The 27,511-nt window shown below is 45.0% G+C and overlaps 1 protein-coding gene across 1 annotated transcript in view; it reads right to left on the reverse strand.

The window, feature by feature from the left end:
• The window catches only part of EVA1A (eva-1 homolog A, regulator of programmed cell death), a 290,618-nt gene that overhangs the window by 227,451 nt on the left and 35,656 nt on the right, over positions 1-27,511 (reverse strand). The gene's annotated exons all lie outside the window — the stretch shown is intronic.

The following is a 27,511-nucleotide window of genomic DNA, read 5'->3' on the forward strand; positions in this document are numbered from 1 at the left end:
AACTCCTTTTCCAGCCCCTCCCCTCCCACCCCCCAAAAAAACGGAACTAAAGCTTTTCATTAGAAATTCTTCAATTGTTTGTGGATCAGTTTCAAAGTTTCCAAAAACCAAAATCTGAAATTTAATTGAAAAATTTGAATTTTTGTTTTCTCCTCCCATATTCCCCCTTTTTGCAGTTAAGTTCATGACAAGAGAAATCAGCTGCCAAGAAATCTGTGACATCACAACTTCAGCTTCACTGCAGAATCAAATACCTGCAGAAAAACAACTATAAGGTAGAAAGTTTATGTGCAACAGCTTTGGTAATTAAGTTATGTAACTGAAAGATTTCTCATCCATAAAGTCCTTCTTAAAATGTAATAATTTATGGGTACTCTGATGAAATTCTGGTTTTCAGCTTTAACTTTCTGAATTTAAATAATATTTCTAGCATAGGTTTCAAATACAGTCAAGGCAGCTAGAGAATTTAAATAAAATACTAAAAATCTCAATAGCAAAATAACTATAACAACAATAAAACACCTAGTTCTTAGTAAAAGCGATGAGGAGTCCTGTGGCACCTTATAGACTAACTGAAGTGTAGGAGCATAAGCTTTCGTGGGCAAAGACCCACTTCGTCTCATGCATCTGACGAAGTGGGTCTTTGCCCACGAAAGCTTATGCTCCTACACTTCAGTTAGTCTATAAGGTGCCACAGGACTCCTCATCGCTTTTGCAGATTCAGACTAACACGGCTACCCCTCTGATACTAGTTCTTAGTAAATTTCAAAACTACCATATAATCTGACAGTGTAATGAGTAGATAAAAGCAAACCAATAGTATTAGACTCATATGGGTGTAGGCTGTATTCTTTTAGATAATGTACTGCACAAAAGCCATTAGGCTATTGTTATCAGTGGAAATGGAAAGAAATCTGTCAGAAAAATCAAATCTAGATAGTCCTTTGCAGTAAGTATAGCTTTCAACTTTGGGTGGTACATTTATTAACTCTGTCTATCCACCAGCTTACAGTATCTACCCCTGCTTCCACAGCCTGGAGCTATCAACCTGACGTAGGTTGTACTAAAAAGAGTTAAAGACAAAGGAGAGGGAAAAGTGAAACAGGAGAATGTTGGAAAGCAAGGAGATGAAAGACATACAGGAAGGCAGTGGATTAATGGACAAGCATTTATGTTGTGATCAGTTAATGCACAGAGATTAGCATGCAAGGTATTTTCTGCAAGAAACATCCTGTCATCCACACAGTGATATGCAAAAGATGAAGCAGCCAAATGTCAAACAAATTGTAACTCCATCTTCCCTTCACCTTCTCTCATCCTGGGCCTGGAGGTTAGGCTGGGGGAAAGATCAGAGGGATAAAAACAATGCCAAGAAATTAGTAGGATGCCTTGAGTTCTACCAAGCAGAACTGTCCCTTCGAGAGGATAAATCAAGAACATAAATCTTGGGCTTCCACAGACTAGAGAAGGAGGGGGAAACTTTTTGGATATGGTTTCAGAGCACAGGATATCTTCCTCACACCAAGAAACATCAAAGCTGTTTCTGGCCTGAATCAAACAATTCCTGCAGTAGAACACAGCTAAAACTTTTCCATGTATTATCCATTAAGGCATGGGGGTCAAACAGAATTACCTGACAGAGTTGAGTTAAAAAAAAAGAAAGTTTCCCATCCAGTGAAAATTTTCAATATATTAAACAAAAATTCATTCCAAATTAAGCTCAATAGTCATAATATTGAAAGCTTCTGTAATTTAAACACTTGAAAAAAGTTTCATCTTGAACACTTCAAATAGTGTTGTTTTAATTTTGAGCTTTTAAAAAAACCTAAATTTACTAAACTTCCACAATGAAAACAAAATCACAAATTCTAAAACTTTCTAGTTTGAAAATGTTGAAATGGGATGCTTTGGCAATTTGGAACATTTTTCTTTTCCCCAAAAAATGTTCAGGTCAGGAGATTATTGAAACTGATGTGGTTTCAGACACAAAGTTAGCTGTGACAAATCAGCATTTTTGGTGGGAAAACAGTTAGTTGAAAAATTCCCAGCCAGCTTTATTCTCCTCCGGTTGAAATACAGGATTCAGATGGAGTGAAAACATCAATGGGGTGACAGCATTAGGAGAGGAGTGAAATGAAGGTTAGCTAACAACCAAAGACAACACCACAAATGAAAATATGTCCAATATATACATTTTGCAGCCGAGTGTTGATGACATCAGGATGCTATGACATTTTTTCCCATGTGGAAGGGGAGAGGATGGAGGCTGTTGGACTAGGTATCCCAAGCATATCCATTGCCTAAAAAGAGCTGGAAGGACTTGATTTACCTGGGGTATTCTTAGCTATAGCTGATGCTGGTTTCTTTGGGAAAGCATCCCAAGGGCCAGAGATATCCATTATAAACAGTGATATCAAAAAGCTCATCATATATATAGTAGCCCAGTGTCGGAGAGTCTGTAACGCCAAAATGTTGGCTGTTCCCTCTGGGGGCACTGTTGCCTGAAATGTTGGCTGTTCCCTCTGGGCGGCGCTGTTGCCTGAAATGTTGGCTGTTCCCTCTGGGCGGCGCTGTTGCTGAAATGCTGGCTGCTCCCTCTGGGTGGCGCTTCCCACTGTGGTGCTTGGCTGACCTCTGCACCGCTCAGCCGGGCCGCCGCGGGGGAGCAAGTGGTGCAAGTGGCCATTTGTGCCCCGCGCTCCCCATGCAGCACTCGTGTACGTCACCTTCGCCCCCCCTTCGCCTCCTGCCATGGCACTCGGCTGACTTCTGCACCACTCAGCCAGGCCGCCATGGGGGAGCCCAAACCACCGCTTGCTCCCCCACGGCGGCCCGGCTGAGTGGCGCAGAAGTCAGCCGAGCGCCATGGCGGGAGGCAAAGGGGGGCAGAGCGGTGATGTGCAGCATGACAGCGGCTCCAGGCCCCGCCCCCTGGCCGTGAACATCACCGCCTCGCCCCCTTTGCCTCCCGCTGTGATGCTCGGCTGACTTCTGCGCCGCTCAGCCAGCCCGCCGCGTGGGAGCAAGTGGTGCAAGCGACTGTTTGGGCTCCACATCCCCCATGCGGCACAGGGAGTGCGTAGCCCAACCCCTTCTGTACGAGGCTTCACCCCTTCCACCTGAGGCCCCACCCCTTCCGAGAGCACGGAGTCAGGTCCCCCACACACACTTTGCCCAGGGGCCTGGCAAGTCTGTCAGCCCCCCGACCGTGTCTGATTGTTTGGGGGGTTGTATGTAAGTTGAAGGCATATGTGCTACCATATAGGATCAGGCACAGTCACATACTATCCTTGTTTTCATCTAGGAAGTATGATTAATTTTTAATTTTTTGCATTTCTCACAACCAGATTTGGGGCTGAATCAAAGTCCTATGTTCATCTCTGAAACTTGGGGAGGTTCAAAATCTAAACCCAGGTCACTATTTTGTAGCAGGCCCCTAACCTTAGAAATGAAACCTAACCCGAATGCCCCTGACATGTGGGGTGTTTGAAATCTGCTCTGATTCATCTCTACTCCAAACTCACTTCTGTGACAGCTTCCATTACCAGCCACCAAGCACAGACCTCACATACATCAAAACCAAAATTACTGCACTCCTGGAAGGATGGATATTTGAATTGGCTGAGTTATAGTTTACATATGATTTAGGGCCCAAGTCTATACAAGGCTGCTTGAGTAGTCAAATGGGGCCATTTGTGTAAGAACTACTTGCAATCAAAGTATTGGGACTATCTATTTCAAGGCTGGAACCAGCTGTCCAGTATTTGTATGGTGCCAAGCAAAGGACAGGTCTCAGGCAACCTTATTATTTATTTCTGCCTTAATAGTGAAAAAAACTGCTTCAGAGTCAGCTTGCCTATCCCTTCCAATTTCATATGTATGTCCTATAGCTCAATTGGACCAATAAGACCTTGCTTGACCACCCAGCTCACGAGCTTTTGCCCACAACAGAACAACCAAGTCAACCATTGTCTTTTGATTTAAAATGTATTTAAATTAAACCTGAAATCACTGTGGCCCTAACTTTGGTCCAGATTCAGAAAAGCAAATAAGCATGTGCTTATAGTTAAGCATGTGCTGAAGTCCCATTGACTTCAGTCGGAGCTATAACCCTTAAGCACATGGTCATGTGTTTTCCTGAACTGAGATGCTTTCCTGAATCAGGGCTTTTACCTCTTACTTTCCCCCTCCTCAACCAAAGTAGTCACAAGACAGAAAGAACATTCTATTAATTGCTTGTAGATTAAATCTCTAAATTAAAGGTTGCAATGCTTTGAAAATCTTGCTCCCTTGCACACTGCATAATGATCATATCCTCCTCGTTATAAGTAGCTCATAAGACTTTAATAACCCTTTACAGTCTGCTCCATTGAACAACGGAGAATTAGTTTTAATCTTTAATCCTTATAATTGTATTTCTCTTTGAATTGTATGCTGCTTCTGGTAAGCAGGACTGCAGCATGCTACATGTGCATGGCCTTGCTGGTAAACAATAGAAGGTTTTGTATAAGGGATTGGCATGTCACTTGGGAATGGGCCAGAACAACAAATTGATACAAAACACTTTACCTGTTATGTCAGTATTAAATCTCTGTATCTGAACTATCGTCTTTCTCCAGAAATCCCCTTGAACCAAGCTATGCTGCTCATTATCCAGAAAACTTAAAAATGGCCTGTGGACACAAGACAAGGAAAGGGAAAACGGTTATACTTTCCAATAGCTGGGAGGCTGGGGGAGGGTCTAACAGGACACACCAGCAGGGCCCTGCTTTGAGTTTCTAGGATGAGTGAGGCTTCAGGACTGTGAAGCACAAACTCCAAAGCCTTACTCATACTTGTAATTCCATTGGAGCCAATGGGCTGGATTTATTCTCATAGGGATCAATAACAAAACTCCCTCCAACTGTGAACAACACTTATATATCATTGGAACAGACACCTCAGAAAAGAGAAAAAGCCTTCACAGGTATACATTAAAATGTTTGTCCCCCTCTCCTGTATAACCTTTATATTTCACTTCTCTCCTTGGATCCTAGCTTCTAAGCTGATCCATATGGACAGACTCCCATGCCTACATGGATCCTGAAGTCACTTAGGCTCTACACTGGCACCAAGTTCCACCCTAATAAATCGCTTTGCAGGATTGGGCCTACGCATTGGTTCTACGCATTGGTGCAGCACCTAGCAGAATGGTGCTGGGACCTCTGATCACTCTTGTAAAACACTCCCTCACCCTGGATCTCTCTTTGTAAGCAGCCCTCATGCATTTCATTGCAGCGTGTTGTGTTCACAGTGTCTTCTGCTTCAAAATAAGGTGACCAGATGTCCTCCTTTGAGGAGGACAGTCCTCCTTTTGAGGGGTTTGTCCTCCCCAATAATTATGTCCTCCTTTTGTGCTCCTTTGAAAAAAATTGTCCTTAGATACATAGAACTGGAAGAGACCTCAGAAGGTCATCAAGTCCAGCCCCCTGCTCTAGGCAGGACCAATTCCAACTAAATCAACCCAGCCAGGGCTTTGTCAAGCTGAGACTTAAACACCTCTAGGGATGGAGACTCCACTACTTCCCTAGGTAACCTATTCCAGTGCTTCACCACCCTCCTAGTGAAATAGTTTTTCCTAATATCCAACCTGGACCTCTCCCACCACAATTTGAGACCATTGCTCCTTGTTCTGCCATCTTTGACAAAAAAATATATCCCGCTGTTTTTTAAAATATCATTATACTGCAATTAAACCCCTGTTAAAAGTCTTAATATACAGTAAAAGTACACTTAGAGGTACTTAGATGCACAATCAAAGTTTTCGGAGCATGGACTGTGCATCAAAACTGAATAGAGAACTTCATAATAAAAAATTCCATTGTGCCAGAACTAAAGGAGAGGCTATTATTCGCAACGTTTTTCAAACTTACACACAAGAGAATTTGAAGAAAGATTTAGATGAAGCTAAATTTGTTACACTTCTTTCAGATGCTTTCAAACCACAAAGATACAAAGTTGTATCCGGTGTTAGTTCATTACTTCAGTTTTGAAAATGGTATTGAAATTAAAGTTTTGAATTTGGAAGCAATTGATGGTGAGACATCTGAAATAATATCCAATCATATCAAAAAAATAGTGGATAATCATAATTTGAATGATAAAGTTATTGTGATGTGTGCCGATAACACAAATAATTATTTTGGCAGTGAAAATCACAAAGGTGATAAAAATGTTCATAAGAAAATTATGCATTTACTTGGGAAAACAATTATTAGAATCGGTTGCAATGCTCATATGGTATCTAATGCTATCAATACAGCATCAAGCTTAATGTCCATCGATGTTGAAGTTGTGATACCTCAAATTTATTTACATTTTGAACGATTCACTCTAAGAGTTACATCATTAAAGACTTTTTGCGAAGAAACCTCAGTTGAATATAAAGATCTGTTAGGATATTCGAAAACAAGATAGTTAGCTTTAAAGCCAGCCATTGAACGAGTGCTGCAATTGTTCAAGTCTTTACAACAATATTTTCTAAGTTTGGAAAAATGTCCACTGATCTTGAAAAACATTTTTAAGAATGAATCTGCTGAAGTAACTGTATTTTGTTCACAATCAAGCAACTTTGTTCCAGTCAGTTATAAAAAGTATTGAAAAAGAGCATATAACTTCTACAGAAGTGGGATTGCATATTAAACAATTAAAGGAGCAACTTCAATCACGTCTTGAGTATTGAGTCCAACTTTCTTCCATTGGTTGTAATTATTAATTTAAACAAAAATTAAAAAAATAAGAAAGCATATACAAGTATGTTTTTTTTTCTCAACTCAGTGTCTTCCTCGCACATTTTCAAATTCTGGTTACCTTATTCAAACTGATCTGGACAAATTGGAGAAATGGTCTGAGGTAAACAGGATGAAGTTTAATAAGGTCAAATACAAAGTGCTCCACTTAGGAAGGAACAATCAGTTTCACACATACAGAATGGGAAGCGACTGTCTAGGAAGGACTATGGCAGAAAGAGATCTAGGGGTTATAGTGGACCACAAGCTAAATATAAGTCAACAGTGTGGTGCTGTTGCAAAAAAAGCCAACATGATTCTGGGATGCATTAATAGGTGTGTTGTGAGCAAGACACGAGAAGTCATTCTTCCTCTCTACTCTGAGCTGATTAGGCCTCTGTTGGAGTATTGTGTCCAGTTCTGGACACCACATTTCAAGAAAGATGTGGAGAAATTGGAGAAGGTCCAGAGAAGAGCAACAAGAATGATTAAAGGTCTAGAGAACATGACCTATGAAGGAAGACTGAAAGAATTGGGCTTGTTTAGTTTGGAAAAGAGACAATTGAGAGGGGACATGAAAGCAGTTTTCAGGTATGTAAAAGGGTGTCACAAGGAGGAGGGAGAATACTTGTTCTTCCTGGCCTCTGAGGATAGAACAAGAAGCAATGGGCTTAAACTGCAGCAAAGGAGGTTTAGGTTGGACATTAGGAAAAGGTTCCTAGCGGTCACGGTGGTTAAACACTGGAATAAATTGTCTAGGGTGGTTGTGGAATTTCCATCTCTGGAGATATTTAAGAGTAGGTTAGATAAATGTCTATCAGGGATGGTCTAGACAGTATTTGGTCCTGCCGTGAGGGCAGGGACTGGACTCGATGACCTCTTGAGGTCCCTTCCAGTCCTAGTATTCTATGATTCTATGATTCCTGTCCCAACACCAATAAAGCTGAATCATATCCCTCCCCTTGGCACGGGGGGCTCACCTCTGTTAGATCCTGGATTTCTTCCCTCTGCCCCCCATTCCTCTTTCTCCTTGTCTCCCATTAACAGTCCTCCACTGAGAAGCTGATTCCTCATATTTACTAATTAATCACTGAGTCCGAATCCATGTTCTCCCAATTTGGCCTGTGCAGGTGGACAGAGTGGTGAGCCAGCCCTGAGCTACTCCCACTCCATCATAACCCACAATCAACACATTTGCCCATAGTCACCACCCAAATCGTGCCAAACCCTGAAATTTAGAATAGTCTTCAATAAACATAATAAACCCATTTAAAGACCTAGCTTACAGATACAGGGGAAGGCTTAAAATTGAAGATTTGCTCACAAACATTTAATTGCAGGGTCCCTGAGTCTGACTGTTCATACTGCAGTTTTATAGCCCCACAGTCTGAGCCCTGCGAGCTGGAGTCAGCTGACACATGCCAGCTCTGGTGATAAATTGCTTGTGCATACATACTCTCACTTTCCCATCACGCTGCTTCCTGTGGCTCCCCTTGGCTGCAAATGGCAAATCGCAGCCAATGGTGAACCACAGCCAATGGGAGCCACAAGGCTCAGGGCTTTGGAGCCAGTAGGTAAGCAAACCGGAGCAGCCTGGTAGCAGCTTTCTCGGAGTGGGTCAGTGGACCACTTTGAGAAACATGGTAATAGGCATATGACCACCAACCTGTGAGAATTAACAATTCAATGTTTATAAAGCACTATTAACTTATAAAGCACTGTATATATTATTAATATCATTATATATACACATATATAATTATATTAATTGTATATATATTATAGTGATTATATAATATCAAGCTCATCTGAAGAAGTGGGTTTTGCTCACAAGGGCTCATGATACTATATATATTTTTGCTAGTCTCTAAGGGTGTGTCTAGACTACATGCCTCCTTCGACGGAGGCATGTAGATTAGCCAGATCGGAAGAGGGAAATGAAGCCGCGATTAAAATAATCGCGGCTTCATTTAAATTTAAATGGCTGCCCCGATCTGCCGATCAGCTGTTTGTCGGCAGATCGGGGGAGTCTGGACGCGATGCGCCGACAAAGAAGCCTTTCTTCATCGGCACAGGTAAACCTGGTTTCACGAGGCTTACCTGTGCCGATGAAGAAAGGCTTCTTTGTCGGCGCATCGCGTCCAGACTCCCCCGATCTGCCGACAAACAGCTGATCGGCAGATCGGGGCAGCCATTTAAATTTAAATGAAGCCGCGATTATTTTAATCGGGGCTTCATTTCCCTCTTCCGATCTGGCTAATCTACATGCCTCCGTCGAAGGAGGCATGTAGTCTAGACACACCCTAAGGGTACATCTACACAGCAGCATTATTTCAGAGTAACTGATGTTATTTCAAAATAAAATGTGTGCTACAAGCAAGCCATTATTTCAAAATAATGTCAAGCTGGAGGACATCTTAGTCCGACTCCTGTAACCCTTATTTCACGAGCTAAGTTATTTCAACTTCAGCTATGCAATTGATGTGGCTGAAGTTGCGTAGCTTAATTTGAATTTTGCCAGGCAGTATAGCTATGCCCTAAGATGCCACGAGACTACTTGTTGTTTTTAAAGTTAAATTTCCTGTGCTTCATTTGCATAATGGTGGATGCAGTTTTTTTCTAAACGGGCTTTTCGATTGAAAAACGGCAGTTTAGACGGGGATCTTTTGAAAATAAAACCCTTTGTTGAAAGATTCTGTACTCCTCAAAAATGAGGTTTACAGGATCTTCCAAAAAAGCTTGCCCTTTTCGAAAGAACTGAGTCTAGACCACGGTTTTACTTAGGAAATAGCACTTTTTAGAAAAAGCGCCATGAAATGATTTTGCAAATAAAGCATGAGAAATTCAAATCCCAGCTTCATTTGCAATTTTGAAGTGTCTAATTTACATCCCTCTGTCAAAAGTGGGGTGTAGTCTTAACACAGCCTTACATGTGTACAGATATGAAAGTCTTTTCCCCCACCCCAATTATTTTTTCTAACAAATCTGCATTGATTTTAAAAAGGAACCAATGTTTTAGTTCCTGATTCTCCTGCAGAATTGGTGTGTGTGTCCAGGGGAAGAGGGAGATGCTGTTTATAGAAAAAATAACACCAATGACCAAGCCAATAAAAAATCTAAAGGGATCTTAAAGCGAGGAAAAGCCTCCAAGGGATGCATCGGGCGTTTGTCACAAGCTCTGAAACCCAGAGAGAAAAGAAATGGGCTAGGTTTGGGATAAAAGAGAAAAATAGTAAGCCTGTCAAAACAGGCATTCAAGACTTATTCATCGTTTGCTTCTATTTTCCTAATCCACTTGCAGTGGAAAAGTCATCTGGGCTAATTAGTCCAAAAGCAACTAAAAATAGCTGGGAAAAAAGGCTGCTACTTAGACCGCTGGGATAATAAGGGCAGCTTCATTTAATGGTTGCTGGACCATAAAATCTCCAGAACGATCCCATCCTGAGTTCTCTGACAAACTTCAATATAGTTGTTGCATACAGCTGCAATCTAGTAATAAGCGTATCGGATGCCTTTCGTGGGGAAACTAGCATTCTATAACATTCCGCTAAGAGGAAGACACAGCAGCAGAGCATATGGGGGTAAGAAGAAGAATATTGCACTTTAGTCGCAAACTGCTTATCACTAAACAAGACTGGGACTGGATTTTCCTGTGCATTGGGAACTGCAATAGCAGGATGGACTGTGCCAAAGATACACGGGGCCATACAATGTGGTGCAACATCTTTCACACAAATCACTTTCTCAAACCGTTTTACAGAGTGAAATGCACAGCTGCAGAGGGAGACAGAAATTAACAGCAAAGGCAAGGAAGCAAAGATCTGAGATGTGGGGGGAGGGCACAAATTCAACGGGTGGTATTTTAAAGCACAAGAATTGCTGGAAGCCTAAAGATGCATCAGCAACTTGATTCCCCACTTGAGGCATTGTAATAGGAGGGTCAATACAAGAACTAATTTCCTTTTACCCTCTCTCGAATACAGAGGATAGCCCATGGCTGGGACTCCTCAACCTCCATAATCTCTGGGATTCTTGGGCTTCGCCAACCATATGTCCATCCCTGGTAGCTGACAAGGTGAAGAGGGCGAAAGGAGGAAGATTCAGAGAAGGAGGCTCCCACCATCTGTGGCTAAGTTGTACTCTCAATTTCTTCTACAGTGTTTAGAATAGGCTGGTGTTACGCCAGCGTTGTATTACCATCAAGCAGATGATCCTGTGAGGATATACAAATATGATCAAGAAAATGTTAGCCAAGCCACGGGAGAGAAGGGAACGTGGGAGCCAAGGCAAGTCCTTTGTCCCCTGCCGAATCTGGGGTTGATTCCTATCTAAATCATCCCTCACGTTTCCACTCCTTAGCATATTATGATTCACTTATGAAGATGTTTGTTAGGGTTACCAGGTGTCCAGTATTCACCCGGACAGTCCAGTATTTTCGCCTCTTGTCCAGTAAAAAATTCAGAAAATACTGGACACCTAAGCTGTCCGGTATTTTCTGAACTTTTCTCTGGCCAGGAGGCGAAAATGCCATGCACCTGGCAACCCTACAAACACTCAGCACCCAGCCTCCCCCCCCAACCCCGAGTTCCCCCCTGGCTCCTAACATCACCAGCCCCCATGCTTACCTGGTTCCCCAAGGCTGCTGGCACAAAATGGCTCCCAGCCAAAAGACCTAGGGGAAGCAGTGCTTCCCCTGGGTCTTAGTGCTCAACCGCTCCCCTGTTTCTATCCCTGCACTCACTCTTAAAGGAGACATGCTGTTTTAATGCTGTTTTATTTTAATTTTTTTTTGCTCAATAACTTTGGTCTCCCCCCCTCTTTTTTTCCCCCCTTCAACAGAATTTTTTCCTGGTGTGTTTTTTTTTTTGAGGGGTGGGGGAGAGGGATGTTTGGTATTTTTGTTTCAACCATCGGGCAACCCTATTTGTGATTTCAGGATTCACTATGGAGACCACTGTAGTTAGGTGGATTTACTGCCGTGGTGTCCTCACAGGTCTCTGGTTCCGTTGATGATGGTAACCAGAAGGTTGCTGGCATGTGTACTCAATGATGTGGACCCAATGACCACAGCAGACCCTGAGAGGGCTCCCAAAGACCACAAACCAGATAAGGATCAGAGGTGTCAGGCCAGGTTTATTGTTAAGCGAAATACAGTAACTGTTGTCAGTAGACTCTGCTGAACCACTACACACATGTACTTGCCACAATGGAATGACTCAATCAGTGAGAAATTTCCACTGCCCCCCCAGTCATACAAAGGCTGTCCCCCCAAGACACCACCTTATATACAGGTACAAACAAATCACACCTCACTACTGACGTTGTCAGGTTACCACCCTTAGATGCCACCCATCACCCTGTACCTTGTGGTTTGATTAGATCATCTCTATCCATCATGCTGTTATTTTAAACCCTTTCTTGAACCCAGTTCTGTATAGGTGAGGAGTGGGTACCAAGATCTTTTTTAATGAGCTAGTGATATTCTGTGCTTTCCACTTATGACCAGTACCAATTATTGTTCTGCACCTGGGCCTATTACCAACTAGTGTTTTGCACACTCAGCCCTATTTGTGCCAAGTTCTGTGAGCTGGGGCCTGCCTCTTGCCCACAGCTTAGCTTTGCTTTATGTTAGCCATGTTTTGTCCATTGTTAGCTAGGCCTTAGCTCCTCAGGCTGGGCCTGTGCTGCACTGGCTTATGTTTTAGGCCTTCATCTTACTACGACCACTTGTATCATGAGAGTTACAAGAGCAAGGCAGGCTCCCAGTCAGGGGCAGATGATGATTTTGTGGGGCCCAGGGCAGCACAATTTCGCGGGGTCCTCCCTTTGACACGGCGCATGCGCGGTGGCACATGTGCGAGGCTTCTTGAAGCGCGGGGCCCGAGGCAGCCATCCCGCTCGCCCTGCCCCATATCCACCCCTGCTCCCAGTAACAGCACAGTGCAGGACATAGCAAGAGTGCGCTGGCCTTTTCAGAAGCTTCCTTCAGATAAGTGAGCCATTAGGAGGGGCATCTGCAGAAGGAGGGGATTAAGTCCGTTTCTGTTACTGAAACATAAGCTGCTCTGTTGGAGATTAGTGCAGAGGTAACTAATTATTTGGCTTTCTCTTGCTCTAATCTTCCTTTACCAAGATGCAGAACATGCTACAGAAACTGGAGTAAGAAGTCAAAGCTTCTATGATATAACATGGTAATAAATTGGTAGAATACAGTGTAAACAAAGCTGAAAAGAACACCAATCTTGTCAACGGCAGCTGCTTCCGTTAGCAACTCCTAGGCCTGGCCCACACTGGGACTCACCCCCAAATCATCCATGTAGTGTAGCTGCAAAACAAGGTCCTAACCCTGCATCAGTCCAGAATATTTAGGGAGTATGAATTCTGCTATGGGAATGTGTGCACTACTCAAGGGGCTTGTCTATGCTTGTAGCACTTCACTGAAGGCATTACCTATACCAGGGCTAGGCAAAATACAGCCCCATGGGCCAGATCTGGCCTGCCAAGACACTGGATGCAGCCCATGGTTGCAGCAAGAAGCCTCTAGCAGGCTCCCTGCCTGCCCTGCCCGTCCCTCTGCCCCGCATGCTGCTCAGAAAAGCAGCTCCTGGGCCATTTTTCTTTCAATAACTGCAAGAACCCGTGGGGGACACTGCAGCACAGGCAGCATGCAAATTACCCCTCCCCCTTCCTTCAGGCTCATAACTATCCATAGACCAAGGTTGCCAGATGGCTGAAACAAAAAGACTGAATACACACACCCCCCCCCAAAAAAAAAAAAAAACAAGGACCTCCTAGGGTTTTCCAGGTAGTCATTTAAAAAAAAAAAAAAAAAAACCAAAAACTGGACATGCTTTATTTCCAGATAGTCATTTAAAAAAAAAAAACCACCCGGACACACTTCATGGGGGGGGGGGGGAGAACACCGGCCAGGAAGGGAGCGGGGGGAGGAGGACCTGGAAACAGCTAATGGGGAGGGGGCCATGCGGCTGGCCAGGAGAGATGGGGGGGCCAACGGGAAGCAGGGCTGGTTGGGAGAGGGGAGGTCGGGCAGAACAGGGCTGGCCGTGGGATACTGTGGGAGAAGGGACCAGCCGGGAGGGGGCGGAGCTGGCCGGGAGTAAGGGGGATGCGGGAAGCACAGCTGCGGGGGGATCAGGGTCCGTGAAGGTGGCTGGGAGGAAGGGTATGCGGGAAGCACAGCTGTCAGGGGGGAGAAGGGTGCAGCGGTGCTGGCTGGGGAGATCAGGAAGAGGAACGGGCCGGCAGGAAGCAGAGCTGGGGGAGTGCAGGGGGGCTGGCCGGGGAAGATCAGGAGGGGAAGTGGGGGAGAACCGGCCGACTGGGAAGGGGGGGCTGTGAGCAAATTGGCCGGCGGGAAGTGGGACTGACCCAGGCACTTGCTGCCTGTCCCGCGCAGGCTCCCAGCGACACACGAGCGAGAAGGACGCTTCCCCTCCTCCTCACACTCAACCGACTGAGGGCTCCCGGTGGCAGGTGTGGCCCCGCCTCCCAGCTGGACTCCCAGCCACTCCCCCCACCCATACCAGGCTTCCGTCTGGTGCGCAGCCGGAAAAAACAGAAAACACCGGACAGTGCACATTCCATGAAGCCTGCGTCCTACGGAGCGGTTGTCGCACCGTGCGCCAGGGCAGACAGTGTGGGGGCTGCAGAGGGGAGCAGGATGGGGCCGCCCTCCCCCGAAGCTGGCCATGCAACACCTGGGAGCCCCGCTAATCCGAATTGCCACATGCCCCCCTGCTCGCTCTGCCTTGGGCAGCCACAGGCAGGCCCGCTTTGGGCGGTAAGGCTGGCCAGAATGCCGCCCCTGCATATGTGCCGCCCCACGCACATGCTTGGTCTGCTGGTGCTTAGAGCCGGCCCTGCTTACTACAGTAGAACCTGCAACCCCATTGTACAAGGTTACATACACATACAACAAAGAATGAGTCTTAGCTACAAAGACTTTACAAACTAAAGTGTGTGATGAGAGACAAACAAACAGGAGAAATAGGGGAAGGTAACAGTGAAACAATCATGTTTAATAGAATAGCAGCACTCAGATCACACCTATTGCCTAGCCATTTGCTTCTAGGGAGACCTAGTATCAAAAGATTCTATGGGGAGCAAACAGGGGAAACTTTAGAGAGTTTAAGCCCAGCACAGGACTGGCACAGCTCTTCTCTCTCACCTTGGCTGTCCTCCAGGAGATGCCTTTTGCTTTTGGCTTGCATGTGTGTTGCTCTCCAGAGAGCCAGAAATAGATGATCAAACATATGATGAAATTGTTCCAGCCATAGAAATTCCGCAGTAGTTTTAAGCTCCTGTAATGTTCCCTCCCGCTTTATGTTCTCTATTTTTTTTTCTGCTTCACAAGAGTGAACTAAATTAAAAAGTGAAAGGATAGGCTGGTGCACTGGTAAGAGCACCAGCCTAGGACAGGGGGAAAATGGAGGGTCAGTTCTCATCTCTGCTATAGGTTGTATGACCTTGGGAAAGTCATCTAGACTCTCTCTCTGCCTCAGCTCCCCATCTGTAAAATAGGGATATTTGTCCTACCCTACCTCAGATGGGTGTTAAATCTTGTGGGATAGAATGCTAAGGCTGAAAGAGACCTCAGGAGGTCATTGAATCCAGCCCTCTGCCCAAAGCAGGACCAATCCCAACTCAAGATATTACAATTCTGAGGGCTATGGAACTACCCAAAGGTAAACAGAAAGATGGTATATGAAATACAGTGAATTTTAAACTAAACTCTGCTTGCTCATGAGGTCAATTTCCCCACAGTTCTTGCAACTTAAGATGAGACTTATCCAAACAATCCACGTTATGGGGAAAGAAATCCAAGAAAGAGGAGCCCATGAACCAAATCACTCTTCTGAAAGCTGCAGTGAGTCTGAAAAAAACATTAAAATCAAGGATGTTCTCTTCTGGTTTTTTCAAGGAAAAGTAAAATGTGTCCCTCATCCTTGACTATCCCTGTATGATCAGGGCTACTGAATAGCAGATTATTAATGCTGCCTCACTAGTAGAATATCATCTAATTATAATGGTGGTACTGCCAAGATGGCCCCAGTCTGATTATAGCATATGTTATCTGTGTTAGGGCACGTCTATACTTACCGGCAGATCAATGCTCCGGAGGTCGATCTTCTGGAATTCGATTTAGTGGGTCTAGTATAGACCTGTAAATTGCATGCTGAGGGCAGTTCCCACCTCCCCCTTGCAGTTGCGAGGATTTATAGAAGCCGACAGGAGTGTTTCTTCCTATCGGTCTCTCACTGTGTGGATGCCGCCAAAGCTTGGTTTAAGGTAAGTCAACTCTAGCTACGTATTTTACATAGCTGGAGTTCCGTACCTGAAGCTGACCTTCCTGTTCTAGTATAGAGCAGGCCTTACACATTATTCATTTAGTGGTAGTATAAGAATCGCTATGTAGGTCATCGGTATTTCCATTCCCCACTATACCAGGAGGGTGCCACCACTTATTTAAGCCATCACCACAAGGCTCGTGTCATGTCTTGCCTCACAAACACCACAATGTCCCTACTATCTCACAGTGCTCCCTTTTACCTTTACTAGGTGTTCCTAGTTTGCTAGTAAAATAAAGATACAAAGGTGGCTGTTCGGATCACTGAGGAAACCAAGCAGATCTTATCAAATGAATTCCTAAACACAATCCCAAGCAGACACATGGGTGCATACTCCAGTGATTCCCAATCATTTCCTGTAACACTGGGTTTTAACACTTGCGCTGATTAGAAGAGCATTCATATTAAGTCCTATCAGTGTAGATGAAGGAGCATAGCCACAGGCTAGCAAATGGGCTGACCTGTTATTCATTTATACAGACAGACAGAAAGTACACTAAGGCTGGCTTAGTGATCTGTCATGTGGCACAATAGAACTTAATCTTCTGCCCTAAATTTCAACAGCTTCTCCTCACACACTCACCTCTCTCAGTTTTAATTACCATCTCCAGGCTCTGTGTTTTCTCTAGCAGGTAGGTGAGACTGGTGATATGGGCTCAGAGGCCAGAGCCATCTTTAGCCCAAGCTTGCCTGGCTGATCCTTTTTCTTAAAAATAGAGAAATACACTGGCTTTAACCCTTATTTACATGAGCACTTCAGAGCAGCTCAGTTAAAACCATCCCGACTCAAGCCTCCCTCGGAGGCAGGATGAAAGATCTGCTCGAAGAACAGCTACTACCCAAGGATAGAGGAGGCTACCATTCAGTTTACAGATGCTTGTAATTCAGCAGTTATTCCTGGTTCGCTTACTTATATACAGTCTTCTCTATATGCAATTCTCAAAGGACTATCCCAGATTTAAGAATCTGCAGTAGCACCTTTTGGATTTGAAAGCCCAATGCTCACTGGGTCAAGCCTTTTGCCTTGATTTTGACCTTGATTTTGACCAGCATGTGTTTCAAGACATTTCAACTATTCTCAGGATACAAGTAACGAAACTAGAAGTGGCTGGAAACCACAATTTATATTCCATAGGAAATGTTGACATTTCAAATTTTTTCAGTCTGAATCAGAATGAAAAGCCCAAATTTCATAACTTCCCATGGAACAAAAGTTCCGATTCAGAACTATTGAATCGTTTTTGTTTCGGTAAGGTAAGAACATTTAAATAATATCGAAACATTTGCAAATTCTAGAGCCAGGAAGAACCATTGTGATCATGTTATAATAGAAAATACCTATATTTATAATATATTAAACATTGATATTTTAATAGAAATCTATATGAAACATTTTACCTTATTGAAAAAAGACATTAAGATATTATTGAAACAAAATGTTAAAGCAAAACGGAGCCATGTAGGTTCCTTCCTCTCAGACGTCTTGTTTGGAATATAGCTGCTACCACAAAATGTTTTGTTTTCAACAAAACTGCATTTGCGTCCAGAAAACTGTTCCACTGAAAAAACATCAATCAGTTCTAAACAAAAGGTAGCCATCAGGGGGGCTGACAGACTCGCCAGGTCACTGGGCACAATGGAGAGTGGGGGGCTGGCTCCACACCCCAAGAAAGGGTGGAGCTTCAAGCTGAAGGGGCAGGGCTAGGACCAGCTTCCTCCAGGCCCCAAGCACCCCTTACCACTGCCCAGAGCATGCCATGTGGGACTCCAGTGGTGATTTAAAAGGCCCACTGCTCCAGCTACCACTGCTGCCACAGTGGTGGTGGTGGCAGTGACTGGGAGCCCTGGGCCTGGGGCAGTTGCCCCCTTGATCCCTCTCCCCCATTAGGAGTCCTGGTAGCTATGAAATGTCCTCTACCACTCACACCCTGTCAGACGGGCACTCTCCTGTTCCAGAGCACTATCCATGTTTAAATCGCCAGGTAGGGGAGGAAGGTTGTGCTTATCCCATGGTTAAAGCACACAAACGGGTGTCTGAAGGTCATAAACACAGACATACTGGTTCAAGTGTGTTTCTAACTCTGGTGCTTACTTGGTATGTAACTATAGTCTGCCCCCTTCAGGGATGCCAGACCCCCCTCAACTAACGACCCACTCCATAGATACTAAATATCCACTAAACACCTAAAAGGGAGGAGTTTAGTTTGCTGGTACCCCTAGTGTGGGGCAAAATAAAGGCTGTGGTAGATATGTAAAAGATGAGGTGCGTGTCTCCATACAGAAGCAGGGTGTCAATAGAATTAGGTGGATTAACTTTTCATTTCCTTTTGCAAGTGTGGGTATATCTTAGCTAGCTCACCAGGAAGGTTTAGAGCATTACTATTAGAGCTAAGCAAGTAGTTTTTAAACTGTACTGAAAAATCTGGGGGGGAAAAATCAGTAGGTTTAAAAAGTGCAACTGAATTTTTTTCCCCATAAATGTAAAAACAAAAGATAAATGAATCATTCTGAACATCTAGTCAAGTCTCAAGACAAAATATTTCAACATTCCTTATTTTTCCAGTTATTTTTCAGCTGAAATGTTTAGCACGTTCATCCCAAATTAACAAAATTATTTTGGTGTCCAAAAAAATGCATTTTTGGCAAATGTACTAGTCACTGAAAAAAGTCACCTACCTCCAATTAATATTATAGTTTGAGAAACAGCATGTGATGTAGTTAAAGACTGTTTGTTTCAGAGGTCAGGTTGCACATAGATAACAATGTGGCTAAGGGTGCTATGTTCCCCTCTATAGATCAATCCATACAAGAGATAAGAGCCTACTACTTTCTACCAGCCAACAAAGTGACTCTAAAAGCTCTAGTCATAGAGGCCAATGCTGAAAGTCCCAGATTGATTCCCCATTGATGACCCACAGTGAGTGGGTTACATAGACACAACCTTATCTTTAGTATTTTCTGACTTTTGAGTATTTAATTGTGCCAGCGCACACACATCTAAAGCATTTAGGGATCCTTTGGTTGAAAGGCCACACTTTAAAAAGTGCAATTATTGTCACCTGGACAACTTAACTCACCATCTAGAAATGATTTCAAGACTGCTCAAATCCTTGTCCTAAACACACTGACAGCATCCTTCTGTATTGTAACAAAGCAAAGAATTGGACAGTAAAATACAGAACTTTGATTTCTGTTTGAGCCTGGATATTTCAGTTACAGGGGGCACCAGTTCTGGTCTACACACAGAATTTGTATCCGTACAACCCCTAGTGTGAATGCAATTATAAAACTGTAAGGTGCCCTGTACTGGTATCATTTACTCCTTTGGCTCTATAGTAATATGCTATCTTGGAATAACTGCATTTACACTAGGAAGACTGTACTGCTTTCAGTATGTGAGACTAGGTAAAGCAGTACAACTTCTGAGTTTAAACAAGGCTGTTTCCAGGGGGTGAAGGGGACACTGCTGGCAGCTGTATTGGCAAAGCCTTTGTTGTATAGGCAAACCCTGGACGTCCACTGTTCAAGACATTATTTGGGCACCCTGTGGGTCAGTGACTTGGCCATAGGCCTGGAAATTCAGGAATCCTAGGTTGTATTCCTAGCTCTGCCACTGATTTATGATGCCTTTGTCTGGCATGGATTGAAGCATCTCTTTAGAATCTCTTATACTGCTCAGTCCTACACATTCTAGAAACACTAGTCAAGGCAAGTCATACTTTGGCATGTGCTCAGCTGATCAATAAGAGTAACATGCACTGTAACATGGGCAGTGTAGTCACGCTCTTCGGAGGAGCACTCTCCTAGCGATTAAAAAAAACACAGACAAATGAAGGCTGGTAGCTTTATTGCCTGAAGCCCAAGCACTGTCTAAATTGGCACTTTTTAGCACTAAAACTTCTATTGCTCAGGTGGGTGCTTTTTCACTCCCCGAATGACTGATGTGTTAGCACCTAAAGTGGCAGCGCAGACACAGCCTAAATCTTAATGACATAGGTCAAATCACTTAGGCTATTTCTACACAGTAACGTTATTCCAAAATAACATCTACACACAAGCAGTTATTTTGGTATAATGTCGAAATAATGTCGAGCTGGAGGACTTCTTATTCCAACTTCTGTAACTCTCATTGTATGAAGAGTAAGGGAAGTCAGGGGAAGAGAGCTCTATCTCAAAATAACTGCTATATAGAGAGCACCAAAAGTCGAAATAAGCTATTTTGATGTAAGCTATGCAATTAGCGTAGCTCAAGTTGCATAGCTTATCTCGAGTTTAGCCCTGCTGTGTAGATGTACCCTTAGAGTATATCTACACTGCATGCTTATTTCGGAATAAAATATTCCAGGAGAAAAACTCCGAAATAGCTTACTTTGTAATAGCGTGTCAACACACCAAAAACCGATCGAAATAGCGTTGCACGTCTACACTCGTTGAATACTGAATCGCATGTAAGGCCACCAGGAAGCACTTTAAGGCAGGGCATCAAGACAGCAGTCACTTCCTGGAGCTGCTACCTGCGGCTGTCTGAGGCTCAAGCTTAAAGAGACCCTCCTCCCCACGCCCCTGTACAGCCGTGTGTCAGGTTCTTTCACCTTTGCCTACCTCCTCGAGGAACAGTAAAGACTTTTCTCTGCTGGCTGTGGTTGCCCTTGCGGACACCTCAGCTCTCTAGCCATGGAGCCAAAGCTGCCTCACAGCAGTTGAAGGCTCTTACAGGTTGTGCTACAGCTCCTGCAGCGCTTTCTGCCAGATGCCTTCCTGGCCCTGCAGGAACACAACCCCCAGCTCATTGTAGGGAACTTCCTCATCCCTCTGCTGGCACTACTTATGCTGCACGACCCCACCTGCCCTCCCCTGCATACCGTGCACTGCTGCTTCTGGCATCTGGACCCCAGTTCCAACTGGTGGGGCAATCAGCAGTGAAAGAACATGTTTCTGGAGCTGTGTGAGTGGGCTTGCCTCTGCCCTCATGTGACACGACACCCAAATGAGACCTGCCACCCTCCTCCAGAAGCAGGTCACCATCTCCACTTGGAAGCTCGCCGTAGATGTCTGCATACCTGAGTCTGATGCGGAGATTCTGGCGCTTTTCCTCCTCTCCCCAGACTTCAATGAGGTTCAGTATCTCTGCACTAGACCACGAAGGCGCACACCTTGTTTGGCCCCGGACAGATTCCTGGCAGCTGTGGGGGGCTCAGTTGGAGAGGTGGGCTCGGTCATGGCAGCAGAGAAGGCTGTGCAGGGTCCTGCTGTGTGACATGATGCGAGTAGGGCCTGCTTCATGCTACAAGCCCTTTCCTGTCTGCCTGAAGCTTTAAGGGCTGCAAGGGAAAGAGCTATAAAGTTCTGAAGAGTGTGGACAGAGCAACCAGCAGGGCACCCATGGGAAAGCCTGGAGGCCCCTTATTTTGAAATAACTCCAGCTGCCCTGTCTACATAGGCACTATTCCAAAATATCTATTTTGGAATAGTCGTTATTCCTCATAGAATGGGGGTTACAGAATCCAGAATAAGCCACCCATTATTTCAAAATTATTTCGAAATAATGGACTTGCTGTGCAGATGCTTGCAAAGTTATTTCGGAATGACCTCCGTTATTCCGAAATAACGCTGCTCTTGGAAATCCCAGCCTTAATTTCTCTGTGCCTCTATTTCCCCATACTTAAAGAATGGCAGCACTTACCTACCCTGACAACAGCAGATGCAAAAGTTCTACCCACTACAAATGTTCCTTATTTCATCCATAGAGACACCGCTGCCAAACATGAATGGCTTTGTCCATCACTAACATTTTGTTTAAGTTCCAATGAAGACTCAGTCCTGGATGGCTAACCTACTTGTCTGAAGAGGGAGGCATTTATTTGTAAGCGGAGGAAAGATCAGAGAGTGCACATTAATTTTCCTACTGCATGGCTGCACTCCAAGCTGAAAGGATAAGAGAGCTTTCTACTTGCATGCTTGGCATTTTTACTGTCACAACATCAGTTTTAACTAGGCTGTCAAATAATGTTTGGATGCAAAACAGATGTCATGTCCATAATGCATGTCCCTGAAGGAATGCTGTTCTGTTTTCATGTGTGCTGTCTTTCAGGACCCTGGGGATATCCAATGTCCCATTCAAACCCTGGCAATAGAAAAAGCTGAAAAGCAGATTCTTGTGGATTTCTCCTCTAATCCATATCCAAACCTGAAACATATCAATGAGGCTTTTGGTAGCTTTGCCCAGACCGCCTTCCTTTTTAATAACTCCTTTATTTACTACTCACAAAAGCCAGTCTTCTTCCTGCATTACAACCTCTTAATAAGATTCCCTCCACGTTACTGAAAGTCCAATTGTGCTCTGTGGCTGGGTTATTCAGAAGACAAGAAAGTTTGGATTACACGGCCATTCTCCCTGGCATTCCAACTCCTCCTGACCCTCCCCATGCAAATCAATCCTTCAGCGGAAAGAGACTGTATAGCTGGCACCACCTCCTGAGGAGGGCAAAGCGGGACGGCTCCATGTTTCCCACCAGCAGCCAGCATGCATTTTCTATTTCACGAGGAAAAAAATACCTTTGAGGATGAAAGCTGAGATGAAAAGCCAGGTCCTGCCAACCTAATACTAGTACAACATAATACAACCCCATACTATTCGTCTCTAGCAGCAAATCTACACCCACTCTGCATTACACAACAGCGCACAAAGAAGGGCAAAGACAGTGTTAGATATGGTTCACAACACATTATTGTAGTCCCTGGTTCAGAAGCCAGAAAGGAATGCTGGACCGGAAGGGGCTGTCCCATGGCAATGTATCCAGTGAAGCACGAGACAGTATAAGATGAGGCACTTCTATGAAGAAGGGGGATCTACCTACTTAGCCTCCATCACCGCAGTATCTGATCACTTCATACTCATTGATGAGTTCAGCCTCACAACACCTTGGTATGGTAGGAGAGAGCTGTTGTCACTGTAGAGATGAGGTCACACAGCTGGAGGTTCCTATTAAAATTAGCACATGCCACCATACTGCGCCTCAGTCTGGAATTTCTGAGATTGCTCAACCTAAACAGGTAATACTTCCCCATGCACACACACTGGCTGAGTCAGTGTCTGAAACAAAGATAACTGCATCAGGGAGCATGGGCATGCAGCATCAGTCTGAGAAAACACAGCTGCAGCGCATCTGTAGGAATGCTGCAGGAGACCCTCTCCCATGGTAACTTTGGCAGTGGTCAAGTAACTTGGTTCCCCCACCTGCCAGTGTGAGGGTATGTCCAGACTACATGGCTCCGTCGACGGAGCCATGTACATGAGTTTACTAGACATAGGAAAATGAAGCGGCCATTTAAATAATCACCACTTCATTTACATCAAAATGGCCTCCGCGCTGTGCCAATCAGCAGTCTGGACGCACCGCAGTCGACAAGGGAAGTCTTTGTCGACCGCTCCAGTAAACCTCATTTCACAAGGCATACCAGAGCGGTCAACAAAGGCTTCCCTTGTCAACCATGGCGCGTCCAGATTGCCCCATTGCGCCGCCAAACAGCTAATCGGCACAGTGTGGTGGCCATTTTGATGTAAATGAAGCATTTTCCTATGTCTAGTAAACTCATCTACATGGCTTCGTTGATGGAGCCATGTAGTCTAGACATACCCTGAGTGTCCAATAGGCAAGTGAACTCTTAGGTGTCTCACTTACCCCTTCACAAAACTCCACTCAGGGTCTGGGGTCAGCAGGCAGGACAGTTCCAGATTCAAATTCCGGAAACTCTGCCTATCATCTTTTGGGAAGTGCTGCCCTGTCCTGTGCAGAGGTTCTACCACCTCATCCAGTGACAGTGATTTCAGCTTCCTTTAGTGCAATGTTTCTTAAACTTTTTAAGACTGAGGAAGACTGAACAATTTTTGTTTTACAAGGAAAACCAATCAACGGGCCTGGGAGACCTGGGGGTCGAGATGCGCCACAACCCCCCTTGCTGCAGCAGGGAAAGCCTCCAGGGAGCATGTTCTTGTTCCTCAGGGGAGCAGGGATAGAGAGCTTAGTTCCCCCACCCCCACCACCCATGCAGCGGGGAACCCAGGGCAGCTGCAGCACCAGGCCAGGCTTCCCGTTGGCAGAGCAGAGTGCGGAGTAGAAACCCCGACCGTTCCCATCCGATTAAACTCTGCTACTTCCCCAGCAGGCTGGGGAGGGGCGCATGGGAGAGAGCAGCAGCAGCGTATGGAGGGCAGCAGAGCCCGAACACTCCCCAAGTGGCAATGAGAAACACACATGGGTCCTTTAACTTGTAGCAACATCACTGTGACCGATAGCACAGGGAACCAGCACACAATGGTCACTCTGCCAAGGCTTCTGCTGCTTAAAGTTTCTGAAGTCCTGTCATGTAAGGAAATTAGCAATAAAGAGCCTAATTCATATCTGGTACAACTCCACTGGCTTCAGTGGTGTCTACATTAGAAATCATTTGGCCCTTACCTTGTTAAAACAAACTTCAGCTTCTTCAAGTCTGGCTCTGCAGAGTCATCTTGACAGCTTTACGTCAAGTGAGTTAAATGTCTCCTAATGACAGACAGGACTTAGCATTTGTTTCCTGGGCCTATGAATGTTTGATCTCTCTCAATCCCCCCTTCTCTCACAGGCTAGGAGGTGCAGACAATACAGGGTGGGGAGCAGAGTTCAAAGCAAATTCCTTTCAGAAACAGCAAGTGTGGATTTCACTCAGAAAGAAGCTGTTCCACTTGCCAGGCCAATTAAGGTTTCATTGTTAGGGGGAAGGGAAAGGAATTGGGGTAAGGAAGGGAATGAAAATGTTTTGCAGTTCGTGCAAAACTCATTACATTCATTTTCATGTACCCCAGGAAAAGCTGCATAGAAGAAATTCCATGATTTCCTTTAGTCCCAACTGTCCCAGCACACAGAGAGATCACAGCTAACATAGATGCAAAGACGCATACAGAAAGCACAGATCTGCAATACTTTCCATACCGGCCGAGTCTTTAAAAGGCACAGAATTGGGGACTGGAGCATAGTTTCCCTCCAGAACACATGCAGCAGGGGTGTGAAGCCTATGGCCTGGGAGCTGCATCCTGCCCCCTGAGGCTCCCCATCATCATTAGGGAGCCGGTGCTTCTACTCCAGCCCAGCCTCCTCCACTCCCTGAAGCTAGGGAGCCGGCGCTGGTGCTCCAATCCTGCGGGAGGCGGTGCGGGGCTGGAGTGCCAGCGCCAGATCCCTGCTGCAGGGGGTGGGGAACCCAGAATCTCGCAGGCTGGAGTCAGACAAGCTGGGGCCAGATCCAACCCACAGGCTCTGCCTGGTATGTGGAGGAAGTGGTGCTGTATGCTGCCATTCCCCCTTCCTCTAGCTAGGAAAATGTCAGTGGAGGCTTTTTTCCTGCAGCTCTGATTGGCCATAACTATGGCCAATAGGAGCTGCAAGGGGCGGTGCCTGGGAGCAGCAGGGGACACAGAGGCATGTGCATTCCCAGGGAGCTGTGCCAGGTAAACACCACCCCTCACCCAGACCCCACACCTCCACTTTGCTCCTACACCCTACCTCTCCCCAGAAACCCCACCTCAATATCTGCCAGCTTCTGCAACCGCTCCTGGCCAGACCACACACCTGCACTCCACTCCTGCACCCTACCACCCTTACAGATCCACCAACCCCCAGCCCACTCCTACACCCTCCCTCCCACCAGACTCCCACATCCCAAGCCCGCTTCATCAGCCTTCTCACCACACTGAACCCCTCGTTTTTGGCCCCACCCCAGAGCCGAATGAGGCCCACAAAACCTACTAGCCCCCTCCCCCCCACACACACACCTCTCTGCCCCAGGCTTTGGTGTGCGAGGGGAACATGGGAAGTGTCTTTTTGCTTCTCGGCTGAAGGCCAAATCACTTTCTGCTTCTCACTATTGTGCAGCCCCTGTCTGATTTTCCTGTGAGTAAACTGCCCCTGACCCCCGCCCCCTAAAAAAAATGTTCCCCATTCATGAAGTGGAGGGATTAGGGAAAAGCAGTAAAAGGTGTGCACTCCAAAACAAGGCAAAGCACTTTGATGAGCTCTTCTCCACACACGGATGTGCACACAGGTCCCATAGCTGGAAACAAGGCAGTTGTGGTGGAGACATGAACTGGGCCTATAATTCATAGTCATCCAAGTACCATCAGGATTAGGGGAAAGAGGCAAAGTCATTCAGCCTGTCACCATTTGGAGAGACCAAGGGCAGTACATGCCAGAGTCAGCAGTTTGTAGCTGGTTGCACTGTGGGACAGCAGCTGGATATGCTGGTTATTGTATCTGGTGACAACTGGACACTGACTCCATAATATTTTGGGTCATTGCTTTGATTCCTATAGGATTTTTTCTACAATACCTATCTGCTAACTAGATCATGGTGGCAGGGAAGATACCATACCACATTGCATCCTGCGGCACTTAGCTGCCCGTGAGGTGAGCATAACACGAGTAGCTATTTCCCTACAGAAGGAATTTGCAGACCACTTTCTTCCATTGCAGAAGAACAATGATTGGAGCTGGTAACTATGAGTTTGTCTAGACAGCAGCTTCATTTCAGAATAACATCCTGCGCGTCTACACTACAAGCTGTAATTTCAAAATAATGTGGAACTGAAGGACTTGTTACTCCGACTCCTGTAACCCTCATTACACGAGAAGGGAAGTCGAAGGAAGAGTGTTCTTCCTTCGACTGCCTGCTGTGTAAACAACACCAAAAGCCAAGTTAAGCTAATTCAACTTAAGCTACGCAATTGACATAGCTGAAGTTGCATAGCTTAATTCAAGTTTATTCCCTGCTGGGTAGACATACCCTACATGACATTAGCCTGGATACCTCCATAAATGGGCCATGCATTATTACTATACATTGTTGGGATACTTGGGCTGTGCAGTATTCATATGTATTGTAAGGAAAATTGGGCCATGCAGTATTCCTATATATTGTAAAGAAAGTGAGAAGGCAGAGGACATAGCGAGTACCTAACACTATGGAATGACAGGAATCTCTCAGGCACATAATATGGTCTTCATTGTATACCATGAGGAAGCTAAAGAATGGTGGAAATACATTATTCTCAGGAATCCATATTGACTAATAAAACCCCATGTGACTTATGATGTATAAAGACAGAACCCAATTCTTCAAAGTCTCACCTGAACATCTGAAATGTTTCCAGATGTCAGAAAGTAGCATGTTTTTAAAAAAATATTGGAACTAACAAAACAGATCCATGTGTTTGTGTGAAGATGAAAAGCACATTGTGATTTCTCCATTACTCATTTCAGGGAAAAGTAATGGTTATGGGACTTTCCAATAGCACAATGTTGGGAGTGTTTATTTAATCTCATCCCTAAAAGAGAATAGTAGAAG

Source organism: Pelodiscus sinensis, chromosome 3 (assembly GCF_049634645.1).
Source record: "Pelodiscus sinensis isolate JC-2024 chromosome 3, ASM4963464v1, whole genome shotgun sequence".
Lineage (NCBI taxonomy): Eukaryota > Metazoa > Chordata > Testudines > Trionychidae > Pelodiscus > Pelodiscus sinensis.